Raw genomic sequence first — 27,072 nt, forward strand, 5'->3', positions numbered from 1 at the left:
TGCCACATGAAAGGCCCGAACCAGTCTGGTCGCATAAACGTCAGAAGCTACAGCCACATCCTCTCCTCAGGACCGTACCCCATTCAATTTGCCATATATTGAAGTGACCAAAGAACAAGGCGAGAGTCTAAGACCTTTGCTATCTGGAACTCCAGATTACCATCGATAATGACAGGAGAAGGTAGTAAAGGCAAAGGTACAGCAGATGTCACGTACTTCTTGAGAAATGAATAATGAAAAACATTATAGATCCTAAAGGTAGATGTTAAAGCAAGGCGGAATGCTACTGGATTGATTATGGCTATGATCTTAGAAGGGCTGATAAACCTTGGACCAAGTCTCCAAGACGGAACATTCAGCTTAATGTTCCTTGATGACCTCCACACCAAGTCACCAACACACAGGTCCGGACCCATCAAACGTCTCCGATCAGCCACACTCATATTTGGAACCCATCTTTTCCAAATTATTAGTCACCCTCTGCCGTATGGTAGAAATGGAAGATGAAACCATTCTTCCTCCGGTAATCCAGAAGGATGATTACCATTGAAAGAACTAAACTGAAGATGGACATGGGTAAATCTATAATAATCAAGTCTAAGGTCTGCTGGGAATCTCCAATGGTTGGAGAGCCCCTGTCGGACAAGTATGAAAGGTCTTAGAATGCGCACAGATATTGCAGGCAGCCAAACTCCCAAACATGATCACCTGGCCACCAAAAACGCAGAGTAAGTAGATCTGCAGTGGCCTTATTCCCAGGATGTCCAGCCAATACTGCATCATGATATTTACTGAGTACTCTAAGATGGAGATTGACTGGAATGAACAGTTTACCAAGTGGACAGGTAGCAGGGGCTTCCCCCTGAGTGTCAACAACCTCTCTTTCCTGATTGGAGAATATAGATGCTATCACTATCCATTTTTGAAGAATAGGAACCAGTTTGCACTTATCTCCTCACTTGTTCCCCGGCCTAAAAGTAACAAAAAAGATAAACCTGGTAAAGAATAATGACCTTCTAGGGTGTCGTGGTGTAAGACGTTTCGCCGATTCTAAATATACCAGATTTTTATGATCCATGATAACCAACACTGGGTGAACCGCTCCCTCAAAAAATGACGCCACTCCTCAAAAGCCCATTTGATGGCTAAGAGTTCCCTATTACCAATATTATAATTTCTCAGCTTGTGAATTTCTTTGAAAAGTAAGCACATGGTTGCCATTTACCAGGAGATACACCATGCAATAATACAGCACCCACTCCCACCTCAGGCACATCGACCTCCACAATGAAAGGCTGAGTGACGTCAGGCTGTATAAATAAGCAAAACACCTTTTCAAAGTGTCAAATGCCTCCCTGGCAGGACCGGACCACTTGGAGAAGTCTGTCCCCTTCTTGGTCATATCTGTAAGAGGTTTGGCTACTACCAAAAAGTTTTTATGTACAGTATTTACGATAGTAGTTGGTGAAACCCAAAAATCTTTGAAACGCCTTCAAATACTCTGGATGACCCCAATCCAATACCGCCTGGACTTTCACTGGATCCACGCGAAAACCGGTGGCAGACAATACATGTCCAAGGAAAGGGATCTCCTCAAACTCAACTAAGGAAAGGGATATCCTCAATGTCGCAGAGTATGTGTAAGGTTGCTTTCACACATCAGTTTTTTGCCATCAGTCACAATTTGTCGAATGTAGAAAAAAATGGATCCGTCGCAGATTGTGAAAAACTGATGCGATGGATCTATTTTTTCGATGGATCCGACTAGCTGGTCCAGCTAATTGGATCCTAAAAAAATCGGAGCATGCTCAGTTAAAAAAATACAGAATCCTTTGCCCGGATTCCATCATTTGACGGATCCGGCGCCATAGGGTTCCATTCTAGCAAACGACCGACGGCGATGGATCCGTCTGTTTTTTCAACTCACTCAAAAACGTTACTATGTCCGTTTTCTCTGGCCGTCGGAAAAACAATTTTCAACGGATCCGGCAAAAAAGGGATGAAACGTGAGGACATCCATCGCAATCTGTTGCTAATACAAGTCTATGAGTAAAAAAACGATCCGGTGGCAACTTTTGCCGGAACCGTTTTTTTCAAAATTCACCGGATTGTGACTGACGTTAAAAAAAACGATGTGTGAAAGCAGCCTAAGACCTGCCTGACATGTCCCTGGTGTGACTCAAGGTCAGGTGAATAAATTAGAATATCATCCAGGTATATTATAACAAACCTGCCTACCAGGTGACTAAAGATGTCATTAATAAAGCTCTGAAAGACGGCGGGCTCGTTCGTCAGCCCAAAAGGTATCACCAGATTCTCATAGTGTCCTTCAGGTGTATTTAACGCAGTCTTCCAGTCATCCCCCTATTTAATGCGGATGAGGTTATACGCCCCCTTAGGTCCAGCTTAGAGAACCATTTTGCCCCTACAATTTGAGTAAAGATGTCAGGGATAAGGGGAAGTGGATACGGATCACGGACAGTGATCACATGGAGTTCATGGAAATCCAGGCAAGGACGTAACCCCCCATCCTTTTTCTTAACAAAAATACCCCCGCAGCAATGGGAGATGAGCACAGTTTGATATGACCCTTAACCAGACTTTCCGTAATATAGTCCTTCATGGTCTGCATCTCTGGACCTGAGATGTTATATAGCCTGCCCTTGGACAGCTTGGCACCAGGAACCATATTGATGGCACAATCATAGTATGATGGGGGGAGAGTTCTTGGCTCCTCTGCTCAGAAAACACATCCCCAAAGTCTGACAGGTAATTGGGCACAGACTGGGTATCCACCCCCAGCCAACCGGGTTCCCAAGCAGTGTCCTTCACAGTATATACTCCATTTAGCCAATTCTTGTGTCTGCCAATCAATTACCGGATTGTGCAGGGTGAGCCAAGGAAGTCCCAGTACCTTGTGAGAGCAGGCCCTCTAGCATGTAGCAGTTTAACACCTCAGAATGTATGGCCCCCACCTGTAGCTGTAAGTCTCGGACCTCTAGCGTAAAGTGCTCCTGTCTTAGGGGGCGGAGCCAATAGCAATAATGTGTCTGGGTCTGGACAATGTATGTGGGACAAGGCCTTGGTCCCAGACAAACCTAGCATTAACCAAATTAAACCCCGCTCCACTGTCCATGAAGGCGGAAACATCCACCTTATTTTCACCCACATTTAATGTAGCTGGTAAGAAAAATTGTGTCCTACCCACCGAGGTAATAAGAACCAACCACCCCGAAACCCGGGCCCACTAGTTGTCCGGTGATTGTTTAAAATAGAGGTCAGGAAGGACATGTGCTCACAAAATAGCACTTTTTACCACAACAAAAACACATGCCCCACTTACACCAGACTACAGATAATTTACCAGATGCTGCAACAACCTGCATGGGTTCCCCAGTTGGCTCAGTACTGACCAACTTCGACCTCAGACTTCCCACCACCAGAGATGACTCCCTATGTCTCTGGAAAAGACTGCGATCAACTCATATCGCCAGAGACATGGGTGCCTCAAGGGAGTCAGGAGTCTCATAAAGAGCTAAAGCATCTTTTACTCTTACTGTGAGCCCCTCACATAACTGACTTTGCAGTGCAGGGTCATTCTACCTATTGTCTGTGGCCCACCTCTGGAACTCGAGCAATGTTACCCGGCTAGGCGATCTCCTTGCTGACTCAGAGTGACCCCATGAATAAGATCCAGGAGGGTCAAAACGTTGGGTTTCTGTCTACATAAATATTTCCATCTGCAAAAATTTGTGGCAACTTTCTTGTTTCTTTTTTGAATAAACCTGGCATATACCTTTTTCTGCATCATACCAGTATTGTGTGCGGTAATTTTTCTCTATATCCTTGCTGAAGTTGGCGTAGAGAGGACTCAGCCAAGGAGATTCAATCGGGGTCATCATACACAAGGACTGTGATTCAGATGGAAGAGAAAACACCCATGCTTGTGTGTCCCCCTGGAGGAGCGAGATAACTATCCCCACACATTGCTCCTCTGTACCAAAGGATACTCGATGCAACCTGAAATAAAGATTTTAGGTCTCACGGAACACAACAAATTTGTCATGCGGCTGCCCCCCAGAAAACCTGTCCGGTAATGCGACCTTGAGCTCCACAATGGTTTGCCTGGTGGATGAGATCCCCACACCAGATGTAACAGGGTGCTGTGAAACCATAGTGCGCAAATCCACCACCTCCAAACTGATGTGCTCAATTGCCCTGTCAGAGCTGAGATTGGATTCATCACGGATCAGAAAAAATTATTTCAGTCAGAGTTAATGTCATAACACAGCTCTCAAGTGATATGGGGCTCCTTTCCTGGCCCTAACACTAGGGGGAGCCCTAGCTCACCCTGTTCCCTGGGATGCTTCAGATGGCGAAGACGCCGGGGTCTCCGCCCTTGCCTTATCTCCTAAGTTAGCCCTTTGTCTGTCCCCTTCCCCCACCCAGGAAAGAGGGCACGCGGCTGTACATCAACCAGAGAGACAGGATGACAAAGACAAGGGGTAACTGAAAACTACACACACACACAAAATATTCACTCACATACAACAGAGAAATCCACCAGGGTGTGCAAGCAGGGGAAGAAAGCAAAACAGGGAAGGATTATGAAGCATACAAACCAAACAACAGCTTATACGGAGTGATGCAACCACGACAAGTACTGCATCCTCTGCCACAACTCTGACTGTAGTCTTCAGTGGTCATGGGTCTGCAAAAGTTGTCTAGCCTGGGCCTTTTTTTGAGACCGTAAAGGATGACCCAACTCACTTTATCTGCCAATTTGTAAAAAAGATTCAGTAGAGGCAAAAATTCCAATAATTTGACTACTACATGCATGAACCAGCACATGCGTGATCAACATGCATTAGTCTGGGAATCTCACAGCTCCTTGGTCTGCAGCTTTCGGCTTTACCTGAGCTGGTTATCAAAAAATAGAGGAGATCCAACATTATTTTTTTACACAGTGTGCTCGCCAATCACAGCCATGCCAGTACGTGACATGGCTGTGATGAGGCAAGAACTGCCCACGGAAAAGCTTGTTGACTGGCTGCTCTGCCTTTCAACAAGCTTTGCTTGGAATGCTAAACCTGAATAGTAAGGCCGGAGTCACAGTAGACCATAATACGGATGAGTGGTATGCGATAAAAAAATCGCATAGCACTCGGACCAATGTTAATCTATGGGCCAGCTCCTATCATCCGTTTTCTCAGCCGTAGTGTGTGTGTTGGTAAAATTTGGGAGCTGTAGGTGTTAAATTAAATGGTTAATTCACGAAAAAAACTGCTGTGGGCTCCCGCCCAATTTTCTCCGCCAGAGAGGGAAAGCCAGTGACTGAGGGCAGATATTAATAGCCTGGAGAGGGTCCATGGTTATTGGCCCCCCCCTGGCTAAAAACATCTGCCTCAGCCACCCCAGAAAAGGCACATCTGGAAGATGCGCCTAACCCGGCACTTAGCCTCTCTCTTCCCACTCCCCTGTAGCGGTGGGATATGGGGTAATAATGGATTAATGTCATTGTCACCTTTGTATTGTAAGGTGACATTAAGCCTGGATAATAATCGAATGTCAATAAGACACCTATCCATTATTAATTCAATAGTAGTAAAGGGTTAGAAATGCACACACACATTAAGAATAAAGTATTTTAATGAAATAATGACACATAGGTTTTAATATCTTTATTGTACGCTCAATCCAAGCGAAGCCCTCGTTCTCTTGTAAAAAAAATTCCAAAATATAAAAGCAGCAGTATCCCATACCTGTCCTCCGTAGTCAAGTCCCACACAGTCATCCATATTTGGGGGCATTTACATTTACAACCAGGAGTGCTGCTAATGTGGCTGCTCCTGGCTGTAAACAATTGGGGAATGAATGAAATGCAGGGAACGGAGCTTCGGTAACTAGCGGTGCCGTCACCGAAGCTGCGCCCTCTGGCGGCATGAACTCTGTAGCATGGGAAAATCCGCTGGCATTTTGCCAGGCTGAAGAGTTCATTTGAGTTCATACCGCCAGAGGGCGCGTTAACCGCATTAGAAGTGCTCCCGATGGTAAATGCCCCCAAATACAATAGCAAGTTGACATTAACCCCTTATTACCCCATATGCCAATGCTACAGGGCAGTGGGAAGAGAGAGGCTTTTTGGCGCCTTTTCTGGGGTGGCTGGGTGCGGATGTTTTAAGCAGGGGGGGGGGGGTGCAGTAACCAGGGTCCCTCTCTAGGCTATCAATATCTGCCCTTAGTCACTGGCTTTCACTCTCTGGTGGAGAAATTTTGCGCGGGAGCCCACACCAGTTTTTTCTGTGAATTAACCCTTTAATTTAACACCTACAGCTCCCAAATTTTACAGACACACTAATAACATTATTAGGGAGGGGTATGTAATAATATAAGGGATACAAAATGGTTTACTGTATGTAAACCATGTCTCATATCCCGCCGGGTTCGGTAATGATTTAGCAAAAGCCAACAATTGAATTACCAGCTTTTAAGCTATCTAGCTCTGTATGAAACGTATACATATATATATATATATATGTCTCAATGACATATATATATATATATATATATATATATATATACATAGGCTGTATATATGTTTTCACAAATATTTGAGCCCATGAATCCATTATATTTCCATTTTGCAAGCCGATGAGAAAATCTCGCCGTACGGATGACGCACGGATACTTTTTGGAGAAAAAATCGAATCCTCGCACTGCACACGGATGACATACGGATCAGTGTTCATGAACGTTTCTGCGATGCTCACCCGTGTAAAACGGACCGATTTTTTATACTTTGTGTGTGACTCCAGCCTAACGCACACATCTGGGACCCCAAACCTTGCCATTCGGGTTTGCACATCCCTAATTGTGACTGTTCATCATCAAACTACATGTAATAAGGTCTGTCTTGTTCTTAATGATCCGTGTGCGAAATGTGATTGTATGTGGAGAAGCGAGGGAGTCACTAAGGCTCCTGTAAGGGTGCGAGCTCTTGACCACACCTTAGTGGGGGGGCAGCGTGTGGGGATTATTCATGAGTAGGAGATGTGCATTGGGGGCTGTGATCGCTTTAGACAGACTAGGTGGTTTTATTGTAGTTTCTCCCAGTCACATCCACACATCACGCAGGCTTCATCAAGGGTGAACATGACACACATCGTACACTCGCGGCTCTGCTCTGTACACCCCGTATACATGCGGCTCCGCTACGTACACCTCGCACACATACGGCTCTGCTCCGTACACTTCATACTCGCATGGTTCTGCTTCATACACACATGGCTCCGCTCTGTACACCTCGTACACATACGGCTCTGCTCTGTACACCTCATACACGTGGCTCTGCTCCATACACACATGGCTCTGCTCCGTACACCTCGCACACATACGGCTCGGCTCCACTTCGTACACCTTGTACACACACGGCTCCGCTCCGTACACCTCATACACACGGCTCTGCTCCGTACACACGTGACTCCACTTCGTACACCTCGTACACACTTGACTCTGCTCCGTATATCTTGAACACACGCGGCTCCCCTCCGTACACCCCATACACATGAGGCTCTGCTCCGTACACACGCGGCTCCACTCCGTACACCTTGTACACATGTGGCTCTGCTCAGTACACACACGGCTCCGCTCCGTACACTCTGTATACACGCGGCTCTGCTCCGTACACTTCATACACACACGGCTCCACTCCGTACACCTCGTACACATGCGGCTCCGCTTTGTACACCTCGTACACACAGGGCTCCGCTCCGTACACCCTGTATACACGCGGCTCTGCTGCCTACACCTCATACACACACGGCTCTGCTCCATACACCTCATACACACACGGCTCTGCTCCGTACACCTCGTACACATGCGGCTCCGCTCCGTACACCTCGTACACACGGCTCTGCTACATCCACCCTGTAACCCCCTCCTGACCCCACACATAAACTTCCCCTCATCCAGCACCATGACAACCAACACAGCAGAGTCCTGCATACACTGAGGCCCCTGATCATGTGACCCCTGACTCCTCCCCTCCTGTGACCTCATCACAGGTCCTGTGCGCACAGAACAGCCATATATGTGGTGTGCGGCTCTGCAGGTGGAGGTAGGTGCTGGAGATTCACCATTACTGGGCACAGGGGGCAGTAACCCCTTCAGTGCTTAGATTGTTTTGGTGCTTTTCCTGTGATAGAGCTATACCAGCCAACTATGAAAACAGGAAGTGAGGAAACACATATTGCTTACACTGTACAGTACCGCCATCTCCCCACACACAGTATAATGTTCCCCCAGTACCATCATCCCCCCACACACAGTATAATGTTCCCACAGTACCGCCATCTCCCCACATACAGTATAATGTTCCCACAGTACCGCCATCTCCCCACACACAGTATAATGTTCCCACAGTACCGCCATCCTCCCCACACACTGTATAATGTTCCCCCAGTTCCGCTATCTCCCCACACACTGTATAATGTTCCCCCAGTACCACCATCCCCCCACACACAGTATAATGTTCCCCCAGTACCACCATCCCCCCACACAGTATAATGTTCCCACAGTACCGCCATCTCCCCACACACTGTATAATGTTCCCACAGTACCGCCATCCCCCCATACACACGGTATAATGTTCCCCCAGTACCACCATCCCCCCACACACAGTATAATGTTCCCACAGTACCTCCATCTCCCCACACACTGTATAATGTTCCGCCAGTACCGCCATCTCCCACACACAGTATGATGTTCCCACAGTTCCGCCATCCCCCACACACAGTATAATGTTCCCACAGTACTGCCACCCCCCACACACTGTATACAGTTATGTTCCCCCAGTACCGTCACCCCTACGCACTGTATAATGTTCCCCCAGTACCGCCGTCTCCCCACACACAATATAATGTTCCCACAGTAACGCCATCCCCCCACACAGTATAATGTTCCCCCAGTACCGCCATCTCCCCACACACAATATAATGTTCCCTCAGTATCGCCATCCCCCCACACAGTATAATGTTCCCCCAGTACTACCATCTCCCTACACACAATATAATGTTCCCACAGTAACGCGATCCCCCCCCACAGTATAATGTTCCCACAGTACTTCCACCCCCCACACACTGTATAATGTTCCCCCAGTACCGCCATCTCCCCACACACAGTATAATGTTCCCGCAGTTCCGCCATCCCCCACACACAGTATTATGTTCCCACAGTTCCGCCATCCCCCACACACAGTATAATGTTCCCACAGTTCCGCCATCCCCCACACACAGTATAATGTTCCCACAGCACTGCGATCCCCCCACACAGTATAATGTTCCCCCAGTACCGCCATCCCCCCACACACAGTATAATGTTCCCACAGTACTTCCACCCCCCACACACAGTATAATGTTCCCACAGTACCGCCATCTCCCCACACACTGTATAATGTTCCGCCAGTACCGCCATCCCACCACACACTGTGTAATGTTCCCCCAGTACCACCATCTCCCCACACACTGTATAATGTTCCCCCAGTACCACCATCCCCCCACACACAGTATAATGTTCCCACAGTACCGCCATCTCCCCACACACTGTATAATGTTCCGCCAGTACCGCCATCCCACCACACACAGTATAATGTTCCCACAGTACCGCCATCCCCCACACACAGTATAATGTTCCCACAGTTCCGCCATCCCCCACACACAGTATGATGTTCCCACAGTTCCGCCATCTCCCACACACAGTATGATGTTCCCACAGTTCCGCCATCCCCCACACACAGTATAATGTTCCCACAGTACTGCCACCCCCCACACACTGTATACAGTTATGTTCCCCCAGTACCGCCACCCCTACGCACTGTATAATGTTCCCCCAGTACCGCCGTCTCCCCACACACAATATAATGTTCCCACAGTAACGCCATCCCCCCACACAGTATAATGTTCCCCCAGTACCGCCATCTCCCCACACACAATATAATGTTCCCTCAGTATCGCCATCCCCCCACACAGTATAATGTTCCCCCAGTACTACCATCTCCCTACACACAATATAATGTTCCCACAGTAACGCGATCCCCCCCCCACACAGTATAATGTTCCCACAGTACTTCCACCCCCCACACACTGTATAATGTTCCCCCAGTACCGCCATCTCCCCACACACAGTATAATGTTCCCGCAGTTCCGCCATCCCCCACACACAGTATTATGTTCCCACAGTTCCGCGATCCCCCACACACAGTATTATGTTCCCACAGTTCCGCCATCCCCCACACACAGTATAATGTTCCCACAGCACTGCGATCCCTCCACACAGTATAATGTTCCCCCAGTACCGCCATCCCCCCACACACAGTATAATGTTCCCACAGTACTTCCACCCCCCACACACTGTATAATGTTCCCCCAGTACTGCCATCTCCCCACACACAGTATAATGTTCCCGCAGTTCCGCCATCCCCCACACACAGTATTATGTTCCCACAGTTCCGCCATCCCCGACACACAGTACAATGTTCCCACAGCACTGCGATCCCCCCCACACAGTATAATGTTCCCCCAGTACCGCCATCCCCCCACACACAGTATAATTTACCCCTAGCACCGCCACACACACACACATTATGACACTACAAGTTGCCCCCACAATATGGCACCACCCTCCTCCTAATATATAACTCCTCCTTCACCCACTCCTGGTGCAGATACAGATGACCCTGGGACACAGCACCGACCTCCTGGATCAGTTTCCCAGGGCTGGAGATGTGGCCCCGGGGCCGGTGCTATAGATGTATGAGGGGCTGTTATCTGCGGTATGAGCTGTACATGTAATGGAGACATTCTGGGGACAGATTATCCCAGCAGTAGAACTTTTTCTCTTTAGTGAATGTAGCTGGATTTTACCTTGCTGTTTTCTCTTTATTATTTAATGCAGACCTGGGCAAAGTGTAGCTCGCGGGCAGCGTCTGGCCCTCTGGCTGTCTCAGTCTGGCCCGCGGACCGAGGTTAGCACTTGACTAGCCCTAGTATGGGGTGAAATAAAAAAGACCTCTGGCAGATGAGGGAAGTCTTTCTGATGGGAACTGGGCTGTGCATGCATAAAAGGGAACAAAATCACCATGCAGAATCAAAATATCTAGCCTCCTGATGATTCTTAAGTGGAGAAACGCGTAGAGGTTCTCATTACATCCAAACCATAAGTATCTCATATCTATATTGTTATCATGTTGAGATTTCTCTTCCTATAAGAATCCTCATTAGTGCAATCATACAACATACAAGCCTCTGATTGCTCCAGTGATGCCCTGTACTACTGTAGTGCGGGGTATTATCCCTGCCTGTCAGTGTAAGGCTGGGATCACACATACGCGAGATACGGCTCAGTCTCGCAGGTGAAAACCCAGCTCTGGCGCCGGCACTCCGGAGCGGAGCGTGCAGCTCCATGTATTGCTGTGCGGCTGCATGCTCCGCTCCGGAGTGCCGGCGCCAGAGCTTGGTTTTCACCTGCGAGACTCGGCCGTATCTCGCGTATGTGTGATCCCGGCCTAATACTAATGGCCCTATACACGTGAGACATCTGTCGGCCTAATGATCATTCAGCTGACGGCTCTCTCTACCACCTCCCCCATACACAGTAACATTCTTGTAGTAACCCGATTCATGGAGGAGACACTTAATAAAATTAACAACCTTCAAAATTGCAACATGCCTAGGCTAGGCAGCTTTCAAGAACAAATACATTAGAGAAAGAAAAAAGCTATTGCCTTAAAAATTTCAACACTTTATTGAGATAATTTTTTTAAATGCGTATTTAAAAAATTTTTTTTTTAGCAAAATGAAGTTGGCCTGACCAGTATGGAAAAATGTGCCACGGGTTAGGATGATCTAAAAAAAGACTACAGCAACAAATAGATGATAAATCAATAGAATTTGTATCAGAAAGGGCAAGAAGCCTCTTTAAATGGTCAAGGAGACCTATAAAATAGATTGAATTCACAATGATATATCAAGTGACTGATAAATACAATGTACGTAATTAGAAAAAAAGGTATTGCATTATATATATATATATATATATATATATATATATATATATATATATTAGTGTCTCAGTGCAAGTGCAAAGTGCGCTTATCAGTCACTTGATATATCATTGTATCATTATAAATTAACAATTTATAAACATGCAATATTAAAATAAAGGCAGAAGGGCAGTACAAGAAACAGACCATGTGGCATAGCTTACATATTATACAACAAATGTATGACTATATGGCAATCAGATACTTTACAGAGGAATAACATCCTTGCGTGACATTGCGTTCACGTGATTAATCACGTGACTGGCTATGGAGCGCACAATGGACCAAAATCCAACTAGTTTCGGATTACACTGATTCTTTCGTCAGTGATCCCTGACGAAGGAATCAGTGTATTCCGAAACTAGTTGGATCCCTGACGAAGGAATCAGTATTTATTCGGATTCCCATGACAGCACTACGAGAGAGGGGATCCGCCCTTCAGGAACAGGAAACCTACAGATACAAAAGGGCGGCACCTCTCCCCATGCATCAGTTGGTTTCCTGTTCCTGAAGGGACAGGATCCTACAGCTGAATCTCGTAGGAAAGGATCCCAGGCCGGCCGGTCGATTCAGGTAGGGGGGGGGTCTCCTACCTCGGCCGGTGCGGAAGCCCCTGGAAGACGTCACGGTGGTCCTGGCTGGACTGCACGTCAGTGACGTAGACAGCAGGGAGCAGAGTCCGGAGGATTCCTGATCTCCTTCAGCGCCGGCGCCGGTAAGTATAGCGCTCCTTTGGTCCATGTGGTGGTGCAGCGCGGTGGTGAGGTAGCGGTGCCAGGAGGGGAACGCTATCCGGAGCGCTGCTGAGTGCTCTTCGGCGTCCTGCATTGCTCTCAGCGTTAGCTGGAGCGTTTCCGGGTGCAGTGACGTCGAGGGGCTCCAAGTCCCTGATGGAAGTAGCGGATCGCCTGCTCCAGACAGCAGAAAACCATTTTCTATCTTTATCCGCAGTTCACATAAGAGGGAGAGACAATATAAGAGCAGACTTTCTAAGTCGAAGCACCTTAAAACAAGGAGAATGGTCTCTGAACACAAAAATCTTCAACCGGATTGTCCGCATGTGGGGTCATCCAGAAGTGGACTTATTTGCCACCAAGCACAACAGAAAGACGATAAATTTCTGTTCCTTAATTCCCAGGGAATATCCACTGGCAGTGGATGCCTTCCTGATCAGATGGGATTTCCGATTGGCATATGCGTTCCCCCCGCTCAATCTATTGCCGCTGGTGGTCAGGAAGATAAGGGAGGATCAAGCGAGAGTCATACTGATCGCTCCGTTCTGGCCCAGAAGAGCTTGGTTTTCCTGGCTCAGGACCATGTCCGTGGAAGACCCCTGGGTACTGCCGGACATTCCGGACTTACTTCATCAAGGTCCGATCATCCATCCACAAGTGAAGGGTCTCCATTTGACGGCATGCTTTTTGAGAGGTCATTGTTGAAAAACAGAGGTTTTTCTCCAAATCTAATTGATACCCTTATGAAGAGTAGGAAAAACATAACAACTAAGATCTACTCTAGAACTTGGAGGAAGTTTCTGGCCTCTTCAAATTTTAATATTGAAGAGGGTATACCAATCAACCAGATTCTAGAATTCCTGCAGAGGGGGCTAGAGCTAAATCTATCCACAAGTACTCTAAAAGTACAAGTCTCAGCCCTGGGGGCTCTATTTTCTTGTAACATTGCGGGTAACTACTGGGTATCAAGGTTTATCAAAGCAGCTAGTAGATCCAGACCTATACACAGGAATAGGTCAATGCCTTGGGATCTCAATCTAGTCCTTTCAGCCTTGACTAAGGAACCATTTGAGCCCTTACATTCAGCCTCACTTAAATTACTATCCCTCAAAACAGCGTTTTTGGTGGCAATTACATCTGCTCGTAGGGTAGGAGACATACAGGCTCTTTCTAGGCTGTCCCCTTATACAGAATTTCTACAGGACAGAGTAGTCCTCAGACCAGATCCAGCTTGTTTACCAAAAGTGGCCTCAGATTTTCACAGATCTCAGGAGATAGTGTTACCGTCATTTCTCCCTAATCCTTCTAATTCCAAAGAGGAGTTACTCCATACATTAGATGTTAGGAGATGTCTATTAGAATATATATCAGTCACTGATGCTTGGAAGAGAGAGGATGCGTTGTTTCTATCCTTCCAAGGTCCCAGGAAAGGTCTTAGAGTTTCAAAGTACACGCTATCGAAGTGGATTAGGGAGGCTATCTCTCTGGCTTATACTGCAAGTGGAGATCCAGCTCCGCAGAATCTGAGGGCACATTCCACCCGGGCCATGGCTACATCCTGGGCTGAAAGATCTGGAGTTTCGATCGACCAGATATGTAAGGCAGCTACGTGGTCATCCCCTTCCACCTTTTTCAATCACTATAGGTTGGACTTGGGGTTCTCTTCTGATCTCACCTTCGGGTTAAGGGTGCTACAGGCTATAGTCCCTCCCTAAGGTAGTTTACATCTCTGTAATTCTCTCGTAGTGCTGTCATGGGAATCCGAATAAAGCATTAAGCTACTTACTGGTAGCGGCATTTTTCGGATGCCCATGACAGCACCCTTAGTTCCCTCCCTATTCACGTGGGGGTTGCACTTCCTATAATGTATATAATGAGATAGATAGATCTCACGTGTAGTATATAGTTCAATATGATGGATTATTTTTGTACATAAACTGTATATAATGTATATTTGTGTGCTACTAACCGCGGTAGTCCTCTCAGGCTCTGAAATACAACTGATGCATGGGGAGAGGTGCCGCCCTTTTGTATCTGTAGGTTTCCTGTTCCTGAAGGGCGGATCCCCTCTCTCGTAGTGCTGTCATGGGCCTCCGAAAAATGCCGCTACCAGTAAGTAGCTTAATGCTATTCCGAAACTAGTTGGATTTTGGTCCATTGTGCGCTCCATAGCCAGTCACGTGATTCATCACGTGACCGTGACGTCACGCAAGGTCCTGCAGCTCCTCTGCACCTTGCTGGCTTTACTATAGATCCCATGCAAGCATCTACTGCACGTGGCAGCTTGATATTTCCCAGAAGGGTGTCTGTTACCGGCCGGAACGGCGCCGCAACTTCTTGGGTATCATTTTTCTTTTTTTCCCTTGCTCTCGACTCTGGCTATGGATGCCATACCGTGGTGGACATTGAACCACGTTCAAACAAGAGGACCTACACACCATAAGAACTGCTCTCAGTTGGGACCATCATTCGTACGCCACTATCCTTTTTCAGAGAGGTAATTTAATATTTTCCTTTTTGGTTTTATCTGAGTATCAAGGTTTTCTCTTCCTTTTATATTGCATAGTTTTATTCCCATATTAGGTTGGATTTTTTTTTTAATAAGTGTTCTCAGTTTCTTAGCGCAAATATAAATTTCTCTTTTACTAATAATTTTATACTGGACAAATAGGGTGGTATTGTCCCTTTATTTGCTGCAGAGACTCGAGACTGTGTGCTGTGCCCTTCGTTGCTTATTTATATTTTACAAAGACTTAATACTTGGTGGTAAAAACCTTTTTTGGCAAGCACAGAAGTCAGACTTTTTTGTAGTTGATGATGAGGTTTGCGCACATGTCAGGAGGAATTTTGGTCCACTCCTCTTTGCAGATCATCTCGAAATCATTAAGATTTTGAGGCTTTTTGCTTTGCAACTCGGAGCTCCAACTCTTTTCATAAGTTTTCTATGGGACTAAGGTCTGGAGACTGGCTAGGCCACTCCATGACCTTAATGTGCTTGTTTTTGAGCCACTCCTTTGTTGCCTTGGCTGTATGTTTTGGGTCATTGTCTTGCTGGAAGATCCAAACACGACCCATTTTTAAAGTCCTGATGGAGGGAAGGAAGTTGTCACTCAGGATTTTAAGGTGCATGGCTCCATCCGTTCCCTCACTGATGCGGTGAAGTAGTCCTGTGCCTTTAGCAGAGAAACATCCCCAAAACATAATGTTTCCACCTCCATGCTTGACAGTGGGGACGGTGTTCTTTGGGTCATAGGCAGCATTTCTCTACCTCCAAACACGACGAGTTGAGTTAATGCCAAAGAGCTCAATTTTTGTCTCATCTGACCACAGCACTTTCTCCCAATCGCTCACAGAATCATCCAGGTGTTCATTGGCAAACATGAGAGGGGCCTGTACATGTGCCTTCTTGAGCAGGGAGACCTTGTGGGCACTGCAGGATTTTAAACCTTTAGGGCGTAATGTGTTAGCAATGGTTTTCTTTGACTGTGGTCCCAGCTGCACTAAGACCATTCACAAGTTCCCCCCATCTAGTTTTAAGCTAATCTCTCACCTTCCTCATGATCAAGTATACCCCATGAGGTGAGATTTTGCATGGTTCAAAAATCGATGTCGATTGACAGTCATTTTGTATTTCTTCCATTTTCTTACTATTGCTCCAACAGTTGTCTCCTTCTCACCCAGCGTCTTACGTATGGTTTTGTAGCCCATTCCAGCCTTGTGCACATCTATGATCTTGTCTCTGACATCCTTATAAAGCTCTTTGGTCTTGTCCATGTTGCAGAGGTTAGTTTTAACTGAGTAATTGAGTCTGTTGACAGAAGTCTTTTATAAATTGCTCCCACTTGCTCCCCAGCCTCACTAACATGCTCATTCCGGCCCTAACCCATCTCTTCAACCTATCGCTATCTTCTGGTACCTTCCCCTCTGCCTTCATACATGCCACCATCACACCCATCTTCAAAAAAACTAACCTTGACCCAACTGCTTTGCCCAGCTACCGCCCCATATTACTGCTCACGTTTGCTTCAAAACTCCTTGAGCAGCATGTCCATGCTCAAATTTCCTCCCACCTCTCATCTAACTCTCTCCTTGATAACCTCCAATCTGGCTTCCGCCCCCACCACTCCACCAAAACTCCCCTTACAAAAATTACTAATGACTTACTCAAAGCCAAAGCTAACAGACAGTTCTCCATCCTCCTCCTTCTTGACCTGTCCTCTGCTTTCGACACAGTTGACCACTGCCTACTGCTACAGATTTTTTCTTCCCTTGGCATCAAAGACCTTGCCCTGTCCTGGATTGCCTCATACCTTTCCGACCGCACATTTAGCGTTTCCCACTCCCACACTACCTCCTCATCCCACCCTCTCTCTGTTGGAGTCTCTCAAGGCTCTGTCCTAGGGCCCCTACTTTTTTCCATCTATACCCTTGGCCTAGGGCAACTCATAAAGTCCCATGGCTTCGAGTACCACCTGTATGCGGATGACACTCAGATCTACCTCTCCCAGCCATATCCTCCTTCTTCACCTCTCGCTCCCTAAAACTCAATGTAGACAAAACTGAACTCCTCATCTTTCCCCCATCTCACGTATCCCCCCCTACCTGATCTATCTATTATGGTAAACGACATCACGTTCTCTCCCACACCTGAAATCCGCTGCCTCGGGGTAACTCTCAACCAGGCGCGGGCTGGGCCGGGTGGAAAAGGGGCATGTGCCCCCCGGGCCGGTCACCAAGCAGCTGATTCGGGCTGCTGGTGGCCGGCGCTGTGTTCTCTATGTCCTGGCAGCTGCCTCACAGTGGAGCTGTAGACACGCCCCCTTCTCCCTGTGTGCGGCCGGCTCCAGAGGTAGAGGAACACTGCTGCATGTAACTGCTGGAGATCTGCATGTGGATGGCCCAGACATCAGTGAGTACCTTCAGCTCTGTGTGCGGTGGGGAGGTGAACGCTGCTGCTCACCTCCCGATAAGTCCAGGGCCGGTCTCTATAGTATCAGTGGCCGCTCTGCTGATGCTCACAGATTTATTGCAGGAGTCTGAACTTTCACCCTGTCATTGCCATGTCATCGGCTCCAGGGTCACCAGACTGCAGGAAAGTTCAGCCTCCTGCAATAAATCTCCCTATACCGAGAGTGAGCACAGACTGTCTACAGAATCCAGCACTGGAGTGATCAAGCCTGATGCTGGTGACCAGACATCACATGCTATATACATGGCCCTGTATATATACAGTGCATGTATGTCCAGGGCCAGGTGCAGGATTGATCCATCCAGTGTATATAACATTGTATATCTGTGCCTATGGTATACCACTATCAGGGGCGTAACTACAGAGGTTGCAGCAGGGCCCGGAGTGTTAAGGGACCCCTAAGCACGCGGAGCTACAAAATGGGCCACCGGCCCTCTAAATCCTCTGCACAGGCCCTGGTGCGTGCTCTTTTGCTGAACGCGCTGACCAAGGCCGTGGCGGCCCACATGAGCACAGCCCTCATTTGTGCTTGCGTACACGGCTGCAGCTTTTGTCAGTGAAGGCAAACAGGAGAGCGCACGCACCAGGGCCTGTGCAAAAGTTTGAAAAGGCCACCACCGCACGCAGAGACACCTGAGCCTCACCGTGTCTGACCCTGGCCAGGACCAGCATCAGAGAACAGCGCTCTCCTCACCAATCCCCATCCGGCATCCGCCCCACGTCCTTAGCACCTCCGATGCCGGCTGGACAGTGGACCCTCCTCATCCTCCACTATCTCAGGTGAGAACCAAGATGAAACCTTTTGTAAGTATATGCAGCATTTGCAGTTTGACCTGTCTAATGTATATTGTATAATAATAATAATAATATAATAATAATTTTTATTTATATAGCGCCAACATATTCCGCAGCGCTTTACAAATTATAGAGGGGACTTGTACAGACAATAGACATTACAGCATAACAGAGATACAGTTCAAAACAGATACCAGGAGGAGTGAGGGCCCTGCTCGCAAGCTTACAAACTATACTGTTGTATATACATTATATAGGTGAAACTGCGGTACGTACATTATATAGGTGATACGACTGTGTGTAATATACTGCGACCGCTGTGTATAGGCCATATAGGTCAGCCGCAGTGTTTATGTGCGTGTGTGTGTGTATATATATATATATATATATATATATATATATATATATATATATACACATACACAGACACACACACACACATTTGTACACACACAGCGTCTGGCCTTTATGGGCTATACATAGCGGTCGCAGTATATTACACACAGTGGTATCAGCTATATAATGTACGTACCGCAGTCGCGGTTTCACCTATATAATGTATGTGTGAGTGTGTGTGTCTATGTATGTGTGTGTGTGCGCGCGTGCATGTATGTATGTATGTATATATATACCGTGTGTGTGTGTCTATGTGTGTGTGTGTGCGTGCATGTATGTATGTGTGTCTATGTATGTGTATATGTGTGTGTCTGTGTGTGCATGCATGTATGTATGTGTGTCTATGTATGTGTATATATAGATATGTGTGTGAGTGTCTGTATATGTGTGTATGTGTGTGTGTGTCTACGTGCGTGCATGTATGTGTGTCCGTGTATATATATATATATATATATATATATATATATATATATATATATATATATATATATATATATATATATATATATATATATATATATATATATATATATATATAGCGAGTAGAAAAAGGGAACAGCACAGAAATACTTATCTTCAGGTGCAGGGCCCCAAGACAATCAGTCCAGCGATCATCCACAATTGCAAGTATCCAAAAACGAGGCAGCACTCCATAGTTCAATATAAAAACGTGCAGGGTTTAATTTACCCACATATTCTGGCAACGTTTCAGCTCACAATGAGCTTTTCTCAAGGCTTGAGGGGCACTGATTCAGAACCATTTTTTTTATTTTCACAAGTGTAAAAACAGAAATGTAACCATAAATTTTGTTTTGCAATTTCTCCTGAATACGCCAATACCCCATATGTCAAACATAGCTCTTCCAATAACACCTTTAACCCCTTAATGACCGCCAATACGTCTTTTAACTGACCTTAGATATAAGAGCATAGCCTCCCCATACAGATGACAATCCATCATCTGTCGGCTGTACACTATAGCTGACAACTTGCTGTACCAGCTACGATCAGTATTTGCACCTTCTAAATCTGTTTAACCCCTTAGATGCTGCTGTCAATAGTGACTACATCATTATAAATGGTTAACAGTGTGTGGGGGCTTCCTCTTTATCCCAATTGGTGCCCTCAGATCATGATTCTGTTGTCCTGATGTTTGCCATGGCAATTCATGACCAAATAGCGGCCTTAGAGTCTGACGGCTGTAGTAATCTGTTTAGAAGTTAGCAACATTTAGGTGGTAAAAATACACATTTTCATTTCTGTCATACCACTTTGCATTAATTCCTGTAAAGCACCTGAAGGGTTAATAAACTACCTGACAGCAGTTTTCAATATGTTTAGGGGTGCTGTTTTTAAAATGGTATCACGTTTGGGGGTTTCCCAATGTATGGGACCCCTAAAGTCACTTCAAACATGGATAAGTCCCTAAAAAAATTAATTTTGTAAATTTCTTTGAAAAAATGAAAAATTGCTGCTACATTTTTAAACCTCCTAAAATGCTAACAAAATAAAATAACATTTTACAAATGGTGCTGATGTAAAGCCGACATGTGGGAAATGTTATTTATTAATGGTTTGCTGTTGTATGACTATCTGGATTAAAGGGATAATCATTCAAATTTAGAAAATTGCTAATTTTTTAACATTTTTCTGAAATTTTTGATTTTTTTTATTAATAAACACAAAAAATGTTGAACTAAATTTACCATTATGATAAAGTAGAATGTGTCACGAAAAAACAATCTCAAAATCACTGGGATTTGTTGAAGCGTTGCAGAATTATTACCACATAAAGTGACACTGGTCAGATTTCAAAAATTTGGCTCGGTCACTAAGGGGTTAAGAGGAGCGTTGAAGAACACAACACAGTATAGGAAAATCCACTGATCGGGTGTCGGGGAGTGTTATAGTCTGTGGGCTGGTGGGGTTTGTGTGGCATTGCTCCTTTTTTGTTCCAGTACGGCCCTGGACAGCTCTGCAGGGAGGCTGCCATACTTTGTACTGGTTTTATTCCCTGCACATAGTAGGGCAGCTGAAGGGTTCAGGTAGCAGTGTAATCGCCCTGTGTTGTTCTGTAGCCCACATTCCCACCCTGACTATATACAGTGGCAACTAAGGGGTAGACAGCAGTTCCTTATGAATAGTAGGGTCAGTGGGTAAATGTGTCTACCTGTTTTACAATGGTATGGCCCAAATGTGAGCTGAGGTAAAACATTGCCAGAAGCTAAGAGGCACTAACATGTCCATACACAGGCACTAATGCCCTCACACTTCTGCCAGTATGTACTGCTGTGTGTGTGGCAGTAGTTTTTCTAATAGTCTTATCACATCTGTCTGCCATACTTCCTTGAGGCGGGATGGAAACTAAAGTTGACGTGTTCTAATATTGAGCTCCCATTTCCCAGCTCTGGAAATTCACCACTTATTGTTGGAGGATTGGCAGTCATTACATGGTTTAGAGGAGCACACTTCCATTTATAAGGGGTTGACCCCGTCAGGCTGGGTTTACAGGAGGGATACCCTCCGCGAGGCTGGAGGTTGTGGTGTGTATACAGAATGTAAACTTCACTCTTGTGAACCCAGCCTACAACTAATTATGTAATGGTGCATGTATTACTAATGCAGATGACAATTGCGTGTGTCGCCATTTCTAATTCATCTATATACAGTGGGGCAAAAAAAGTATTTAGTCAGTCAGCAATAGTGCAAGTTCCACCACTTAAAAAGATGAGAGGCGTCTGTAATTTACATCATAGGTAGACCTCAACTGTGGGAGACAAACTGAGAAAAAAAAATCCAGAAAATCACATTGTCTGTTTTTTTAACAATTTATTTGCATATTATGGTGGAAAATAAGTATTTGGTCAGAAACAAACAATCAAGATTTCTGGCTCTCACAGACCTGTAACTTCTTCTTTAAGAGTCTCCTCTTTCCTCCACTCATTACTTGTAGTAATGGCACCTGTTTAAACTTGTTATCAGTATAAAAAGACACCTGTGCACACCCTCAAACAGTCTGACTCCAAACTCCACTATGGTGAAGACCAAAGAGCTGTCAAAGGACACCAGAAACAAAATTGTAGCCCTGCACCAGGCTGGGAAGACTGAATCTGCAATAGCCAACCAGCTTGGAGTGAAGAAATCAACAGTGGGAGCAATAATTAGAAAATGGAAGACATACAAGACCACTGATAATCTCCCTCGATCTGGGGCTCCACGCAAAATCCCACCCCGTGGGGTCAGAATGATCACAAGAACGGTGAGTAAAAATCCCAGAACCACGCGGGGGGACCTAGTGAATGAACTGCAGAGAGCTGGGACCAATGTAACAAGGCCTACCATAAGTAACACACTACGCCACCATGGACTCAGATCCTGCAGTGCCAGACGTGTCCCACTGCTTAAGCCAGTACATGTCCGGGCCCGTCTGAAGTTTGCTAGAGAGCATTTGGATGATCCAGAGGAGTTTTGGGAGAATGTCCTATGGTCTGATGAAACCAAACTGGAACTGTTTGGTAGAAACACAACTTGTCGTGTTTGGAGGAAAAAGAATACTGAGTTGCATCCATCAAACACCATACCTACTGTAAAGCATGGTGGTGGAAACATCATGCTTTGGGGCTGTTTCTCTGCAAAGGGGCCAGGACGACTGATCCGGGTACATGAAAGAATGAATGGGGCCATGTATCGTGAGATTTTGAGTGCAAACCTCCTTCCATCAGCAAGGGCATTGAAGATGAAACGTGGCTGGGTCTTTCAACATGACAATGATCCAAAGCACACCGCCAGGGCAACGAAGGAGTGGCTTCGTAAGAAGCATTTCAAGGTCCTGGAGTGGCCTAGCCAGTCTCCAGATCTCAACCCTATAGAAAACCTTTGGAGGGAGTTGAAAGTCCGTGTTGCCAAGCGAAAAGCCAAAAACATCACTGCTCTAGAAGAGATCTGCATGGAGGAATGGGCCAACATACCAACAACAGTGTGTGGCAACCTTGTGAAGACTTACAGAAAACGTTTGACCTCTGTCATTGCCAACAAAGGATATATTACAAAGTATTGAGATGAAATTTTGTTTCTGACCAAATACTTATTTTCCACCATAATATGCAAATAAAATGTTAAAAAAACAGACAATGTGACTTTCTGGATTTTTTTTTCTCAGTTTGTCTCCCATAGTTGAGGTCTACCTATGATGTAAATTACAGACGCCTCTCATCTTTTTAAGTGGTGGAACTTGCACTATTGCTGACTGACTAAATACTTTTTTGCCCCACTGTATTTTGGCATGGGGGGACCCCATTTGACAGTTCGCAGCGGGGCCCATAACTTTTGTAGTTACGCCACTGCTCTGTAGTAAGCTCCGTTCTGTTCCCATATGTCTGTAGTAAGCTCTGTTCTGCTCCCATATCTCTGGAGTAAGATCAGTTCTGCTCCCATATCTCTGTAGTAAGCTCTGTTCTGCTCCCATATCTCTGGAGTAAGATCAGTTCTGCTCCCATATCTCATAGTAAGCTCTGTTCTGCTCCCATATCTCTGTAGTAAGCGCTGTTCTGCTCCCATATGTCTGTAGTAAGATCAGTTCTGCTTCCATATCTCATAGTAAGCTCTGTTCTGCTCCCATATCTCTGTAGTAAGCTCTGTTCTGCTCCCATATCTCATAGTAAGCTCTGTTCTGCTCCCATATCTCTGTAGTAACTTCTGTTCTGCTCCCATATGTCTGTAGTAAGCTCCGTTCTGCTCCAATATCTCTGTAGTAAGCTCTGTTCTGCTCCCTTATCTCTGGAGTAAACTCGGTTCTGCTCCCATATCTCTGTAGTAAGCTCTGTTCTGCTCCCATATGTCTGTAGTAAGCTCCATTCTGCTCCCATATCTCTGTAGTAAGCTCTGTTCTGCTCACTTATCTCTGGAGTAAGATCAGTTCTGCTCCCATATCTCATAGTAAGCTCCGTTCTGCTCCCATATGTCTGTAGTAAGCTCCGTTCTGCTCCCATATCTCTGTAGTAAGTTCTGTTCTGCTCCCTTATCTCTGGAGTAAGATCAGTTCCGCTCCCATATCTCATAGTAAGCTCTGTTCTGCTCCCATATCTCTGTAGTAAGCTCTGTTCTGCTCCCATATCTCATAGTAAGCTCTGTTCTGCTCCCATATCTCTGTAGTAACCTCTGTTCTGCTCCCATATGTCTGTAGTAAGCTCCGTTCTGCTCCAATATCTCTGTAGTAAGCTCCGTTCTGCTCCCATATCTCTGTAGTAAGCTCTGTTCTGCTCCCATATGTCTGTAGTAAGCTCGGTTCTGCTCCCATATCTCTGTAGTAAGCTCGATTCTGCTCCCATATCTCTGTAGTAAGCTCTGTTCTGCTCCCATATCTCATAGTAAGCTCTGTTCTGCTCCCATATCTCATAGTAAGCTCTGTTCTGCTCCCATATCTCTGTAGTAAGCTCCGTTCTGCTCCCATATCTCTGTAGTAAGCTCTGTTCTGCTCCCTTATCTCTGGAGTAAGATCAGTTCTGCTCCCATATCTCATAGTAAGCTCCGTTCTGCTCCCATATCTCTGTAGTAAGCTCCGTTCTGCTCCCATATCTCTGTTGTAAGCTCTGTTCTGCTCCCATATGTCTGTAGTAAGCTCCGTTCTGCTCCCATATCTCTGTAGTAAGCTCCGTTCTGCTCCCATATCTCTGTTGTAAGCTCTGTTCTGCTCCCATATGTCTGTGGTAAGCTCTGTTCTGCTCCCATATGTCTGTAGTAAGCTCCGTTCTGCTCCCATATCTCTGTAGTAAGCTCCGTTCTGCTCCCATATCTCTGTAGTAAGCTCTGTTCTGCTCCCTTATCTCTGGAGAAAGCTCAGTTCTGCTCCGATATCTATGCAGCAAGCTCAGTTCTGTTTCCATATCTCTGTACCAGCATGTTTTTAAAGCCTGTTATGTCTGCTGCTTTAATGCAATGGCCAGAGGTAAGCAGGAAAAAGGAGGGCCACCGCAACTGAAGGGCCACTGCCTTGTGATTGCCCCCCAGGCTGAAAAGTGCCAGCCAGCCCCTGTTCTCAACTCTGCCTTGTTCTTCAAACCGCACGTTCAAACTCTTGCCACCTCCTGTCGCCTCCAACTCAAAAATAATGCCAGAATCCATCCCTTCCTCACCCCACAATCTACTAAGACTCTTGTGCATGCCCTTATCATCTCTCGCCTCGAGTACTGCAACACCCTCCTCTGTGGCATCCCCACTAACTCTCTTGCACCACTCCAGTCTACCCTCAACTCTGCTACCCGGCTAATCCACCTCTCTCCTCGCTACTCCCCTGCTTCTCCCCTTTGCAAATCCCTCCACTGGCTCCCAATTCCCCAACGAATCCAGTTCAAACTACTAACACTGATCTACAAAGCCGTCCACAACCTGTCCCCTCCCTATATCTCTGAACTAATCTCCCAATACCTTCCCTCACGTAATCTCTGATTCTCCCAAGACCTCCCACTCTCCTCCACACTTATTCGTTCCTCACACAGCCGCCTCCAAGATTTCTCCCGAATATCCCCCATCCTCTGGAATTCCATGCCTCAACACGTCCGACTACCCACCACCCTCGGATCCATTAGACGGAATTTGAAAACCCATCTCTTCAAGAAAGCCTACAGCCTGCAATAACCATTCAGCCACCTCGCCATCGCCAGAGCAGCCGCCTCACCACCGCCAGAGCTGCTGCACCTCTGACCTTCTGTCTGTTCCTCACTATTCCATAGAATGTCAGTCCGCAAGGACAGGGTCCTCTCCCATCTGTACCAGTCTGTCACTGTAAACTTGTTTACTGTAAACGATATTTATAACCCTGTATGTAACCCCTTTCTCATGTACAGCACCATGGAATTAATGGTGCTATATAAATAAATAATAAGAATAATAATATAACGGTGACAGGTAACAAAATGATTAGTAGCTTCTAACTAGTCTGTAGAAGCCAGAACTCTTAATGGTTGTTAGGGGATCAAATACTTATTTCTCACTGCAAAATGCAAATAAATGTATATAATTTATACAATGTGATTTTCTGGATTTTATTTTTGATATTCTATCTCTCAATGTTAAAATTAACCTACCCTTAAAATTATAGACTGTTCATGTCTTTGTCAGTGGGCAAACCTACAAAATCAGCAAGGGATCAAATGCTTATTTCCCCACTGTACGCAAAAGAACATTTAACCCCTTAGTGACAGAGCCAATTTGGTACTTAATGACCAGGCTAATTTTTGCAATTCTGACCAGTCACTTTATGAGGTTATAACTCTGGAACGCTTCAACGGATCCCGCTGATTCTGAGATTGTTTTTTCGTGACATATTGTACTTCATGTTAGTGGTAACATTTCTTCGATATTACTTGCGATTATTTATGAAAAAAACGGAAATATGGTGAAAATTTTTAAAATTTTGCAATTTTCAAACTTTGTATTTTTATGCCCTTAAATCAGAGAGATATGTCACGAAAAATAGTTAATAAATAACATTTCCCACATGTCTACTTTACATCAGCACAATTTTGGAAACAAAATTTTTTTTTGTTAGGGAGTTATAAGGGTTAAAAGTTGACCAGCAATTTCTCATTTTTACAATACCATTTTTTTTTTAGGGACCACATCACATTTGAAGTCATTTTGAGGGGTCTATATGATAGAAAATAATGAAGTGTGACACCATTCTAAAAACTGCACCCCTCAAGGTTCTCAAAACCACATTCAAGAAGTTTATTAACCCTTTACGTGCTTCACAGGAACTGAAACAATGTGGAAGGAAAAAATGAACATTTAACTTTTTTTTGTAAACATCTTAATTCAGAACCATTTTTTTTATTTTCACAAGTGTAAAAACAGAAATGTAACCATAAATTTTGTTATGCAATTTCTCCTGAATACGCCAATACCCCATATGTGGGGGTAAACCACTTTTTGGGCGCACCGCAGAACTTAGAAGTGAAGGAGCGCCGTTTTACTTTTTCAATGTTGAATTGGCTGGAATTGAGATTGGACGCCATGTCGCGTTTGGAGAGCCCCTGATGTGCCTAAACAGTGGAAACCCCCCACAAGTGACACCATTTTGGAAA

The 27,072-nt window shown here is 45.6% G+C and overlaps 1 protein-coding gene across 1 annotated transcript in view; it reads left to right on the forward strand.

Moving 5' to 3' along the window:
* Nucleotides 1-8,059: 8,059 nt before the first annotated feature.
* LOC138663848 (gastrula zinc finger protein XlCGF57.1-like) overlaps nt 8,060-27,072 on the forward strand; it is a 56,479-nt gene continuing 37,466 nt past the window's right edge. Inside the window, exon 1 of the mRNA XM_069750201.1 lies at nt 8,060-8,116. The gene's annotated coding sequence lies outside the window, so the exon portion shown is untranslated. The remainder of the gene's footprint in view (nt 8,117-27,072) is intronic.

This window comes from Ranitomeya imitator, chromosome 2 (assembly GCF_032444005.1).
Source record: "Ranitomeya imitator isolate aRanImi1 chromosome 2, aRanImi1.pri, whole genome shotgun sequence".
In the NCBI taxonomy this organism is placed as follows: Eukaryota; Metazoa; Chordata; class Amphibia; order Anura; family Dendrobatidae; genus Ranitomeya; species Ranitomeya imitator.